Genomic DNA, 4,103 nt, shown 5'->3' on the forward strand with positions numbered 1-4,103 from the left:
TGAACGAATAATCAACATTTTCAAAATGTGTCTCTTTCTTGCATTTTAGAAGGGTAACTTCTAACAGGAAAATAATCTTCATGGTATAATCAAGACCTAGGATTTATTCTTAATATATTTAATAAAAACTACACATTTTGGAAATTTATACAACGAAATTCTTTTCAATTATCTGTCTTCATAATTTAATTGTAAATTACTAAGATATCACTGTTTATTCCACAGTTCTTAGCATAGAAATTTACAGACAGAATGTGCTAAGTAAAAATTCATTTTGGCACTTCTGTTCAATGTAGTACTGGAAGTACTTGGAAGAGAAAATAGATAAGAAAAAGATATTAAGGGTTTTTCATGTTTGAAAGTTAGAAATCATCTCTCACTATTCACAGAAGATATCATACTATATTCAGAGAATACTAAAATCTCTACGAAAAATTCCCAGAGACAATAGACATTTATAGTAAAATTGCAGGCTATAAACTCAATACCCAAAAGTCTATGGCTTTTTTATATGCAAGTAATGAGAGAGAAGAAAGTGACATGAAAAAGCAATCCCATTCACAATCGTGCCGCAGAAAATCAAGAACCTTGGAATCAGCTTAACTAAAGAGGTAAAGGACCTATACATCAGGAAATTAAAAAAGACACGAGGAAATGGAAACATATATACTGCATATGGAATGGGAGATTTAACATTGTCAAAATGGCAATTCTCCACGAAGCATTGTAAAAATTCAACTTGATCCCTGTAAAGATACCCATGACATTCTTCAAAGAAATTGATCAAGCACTCCTGAAATTCACATGGAACAACAAACGCACACGAGTAGCTAAAGCAATTCTTGGGGAAAAGACAATGGAGGCATCACCTTCACCAACCGCAAACTCTACTACAAACGATAATAATGAGAACAGCATGGGACTGAAACAAAGGCAGAGCTGCAGAACAATGGAAAAGGATTGAATATACTGACACACACCCTCAAATATATAATCATCTAATCTTTGATAAGGGAGCAAGAAATGTGAAGTGGATCAAGAGAGTCCTCCTGAACAAACGTTGCAGAAAAAACTGGAAAGCTACATGCAAAAAAAATGGCTCAGACCTCTACCTAACACCATGCCCAAAAGTCAGATAAAAATGGGTCAAAGGCCTCAACATCAGACCAGAATCCCTCAGGTTCATTGATGACAAGGTCGGCAAATCCCTCCACGACATTGAAACTAAAGGTATCTTCAAATATAACACGCCACTTGCCAAGCAACTGGAAACAGAGAAAAACAAAGGGGACTATCTTAAATTAAGCAGCTTCTGTACCTCAAAAGAAACAGTGACCAGAAACAAAGACTCCGCCATGCGGGCAAAATACTCACAGAAGCCTACCAGGTCCTCTGAGAGTGAGAACTGGACAATCAGAGTTGCTGTCTTCTAAATAAGATCCAGTCTCTGGATGTTGGCCATTGATGGCATTACATGGATCCAGGGGCAGTTCGTGGTTGTAGCACTTAATTATTAGAAGATGGGGGATCTGGAAGGAGGGGGCACAGTCTTGATCTGAGCAGCCATGGAGTTCTCATCCCCCAGTCCCGCACATCTGGGTTCCTCTTTCAGTTCCTTCATGCATGAGGCTCCTTCAAGCTTGGGAAGGGTGGTCTTAAGCGTACCTATGGCTTGTTGCAGAGGTCTTCAGCTGCCGGGGCTCTAATCAGGTCGGTGAGGGAAATTCACCCCGGCACCTCCAAGGGGCCTCGGTGAGGAAAGCCATGTGCGAGGTCAGGACACTGTCATTTTAGACATATTTGGAATTAATTTTAGATCGAAAAGTACACATCATTCAAAATACTTATGTGCTTAGTAATAAATTACTACACAATTGTTCAATCACCTCAGAGACCCCACTCTGCTCAGAGAACTAGATTTTTAATTACAGGTCTGTTTTGCCCATGTGTCATGACTGAGAATCACTATCAGTAGATATGAAACTCACTATACACAAAGATGCACACAGGTTACTTTGAGTCATCTATGTTGTTAATGTGAGTTGGCCATTAAACTTCACTGAGACCCTTTGTTCTGTCCTTTATAGGAGCCTCATGAGTCTCACCTTCCGTTCAAGTTGAACTTGTACTAAGGTGGAATGAAATCATCAATATAATCCTCACCTCATCCTTCAGGAGAAAAATCCTACATACATTCAAGGTGGTCAAAGTGCAGACAACACCATCCACCTTTTCCTGGAGATGTACACAGGACTGAGGTGAGAACAGCAAAAGGCTCTATTTTAATGTTCTTAATGAAGGATTCAGGGAAGAACATTAAACAAACTCATATACCATCTTCCAAAAGAATTATTTTGTAAAACTGATGCCTAGGGTATGGTAAACGATAATATAGTAAAAACCATATTTTTATTTCTGGGACATTAAAGTTCTAAATCTATTTATTCATGCTGCTTTGAAATACATTCCTTGATTAGGAATCATTGTCTGCCATAGGAGTGAGGAAGGACAACACTCAAAGTAATAAGAAGCGAAAAATATGGAAAAATTAACTCCTACGAGGTTTGATAACACATATACTAAAATTGAAATGATACAATGATGAGCATGGTCCTTGCACAGAGATAACATGCAAACTTGTAAAGCATTCCATATTTTTGTTGCAAGAAGAATGAATAGGTCTACTTTAAGGTAAGACAATCCCCAGAAGTACAAAAATTCTACATAAAGAGAGCACAAATCCCCAAAACAACAATCTCTCTCAATGTCAATGGACTAAATGTGCCAATTCAGAGGCACAGAATAGGAAGATGAATTAGAAAACTGAACCCAACATTCTGCTTCCTGCAAGAAACATGTCTGAACAATCAAAGCACCCATGGGCTAAAGGTAAAAGGCTGGGAAACACGTTTTCAAGAAAATATCACCTCCACAAAGCTGGAGTGGCCATACTAGTATCAGACCACATGGACTTCAGGCTAAAGGTTATCAGAGACAGTGAAGGTCATTTCTTAATGATCATGGGATATGTACATCAGAAAGAACTCACCTTCCTCAATGTATATGATCCTAATGACAGACCAGCAAAATACGTTAAAACAACTTCTAGTAATCTTATAGAAAAACATTGATAGCAACACAATACTAGTAGTAGATTTCAACACTTCTTTGTCACTTCTCGATAGATCAAACAGACTGAAGCTCAGCAAGGAAATATTTTCTTTAAGGGAAGTAATGAACAACCGTTGGCTTAGGGAAGAAATCAAAGAGGAAATAAAAAGTTTCCATAAACAAATGAGAATGAGGACACGAGCTACCATAACTTGTGGGACACAGCAAAAGCAGTGTTAAGAGGAAAGATTATAGCTCTGCCAGATTTCATCAGGAAGAAAGAAAGGGCCTACCTGAATAAATTAGAGCTCAAGGTTTTGGAAAATAGGTTCAGCATAAGAGAAGGAACACATGGAGGGTGCGGGATCCCGGAGGAAAAAAAAAAAGAAAAAACAGGTTCCAAAAAGAGCCGAGATCACTGGCAAGTTCCAGATGGAGTAGGTGCCGCATCCCGCCCCCCGCAGATGGAACCCGGTGACCAGAATCCTCTACAAACACAGTTCGAGTATGCGGGAACGAGGACTTTTCCTCAAATCTGCCGGACTGCACCTCCCAGGTAACCTCTGATCCTGGAAGTCACGCCCACAGCCCGCCCCCCAGCGCCATCTTTGAAGCGTTCAGCATAAGAGAAAGAACACATGGAGGGTGCGGGATCCCGGAGGAAAAAAAAAAAGAAAAAACAGGTTCCAAAAAGAGCCGAGACCACCGGCAAGTTCCAGATGGAGTAGGTGCCGCATCCCGCCTCCCCCAGATGGAACCCCGGTGACCAGAAGCCTCTACAAACACAGCTCGAGTATGCGGGAATGAGGACTTTTTCTCAAAACCGCGCGGCCGCGTGGACATCTCTCTATATACAAAGTGATCAATGAGAAGTAAACCACCCAATCTCTCTCCCTGAAAATCAGAGTTAAGTTTGGAGCACGGCCACAGCCCCAGAAACACAAGGACTTAATGCAGAACCCAGCAGCTTAGAGCAGAAAAGTGAACGGACG

The 4,103-nt window shown here is 40.2% G+C and overlaps 1 pseudogene; it reads left to right on the forward strand.

Moving 5' to 3' along the window:
• The first annotated feature begins 2,559 nt into the window (after nucleotides 1-2,559).
• On the forward strand, nucleotides 2,560-2,659 carry LOC130037032 (uncharacterized; annotated as a pseudogene).
• Nucleotides 2,660-4,103: the final 1,444 nt, after the last annotated feature.

The sequence above is a fragment of the Sorex fumeus genome, unplaced genomic scaffold, assembly GCF_029834395.1.
Source record: "Sorex fumeus unplaced genomic scaffold, SorFum_2.1 ptg000070l, whole genome shotgun sequence".
Lineage (NCBI taxonomy): Eukaryota > Metazoa > Chordata > Mammalia > Eulipotyphla > Soricidae > Sorex > Sorex fumeus.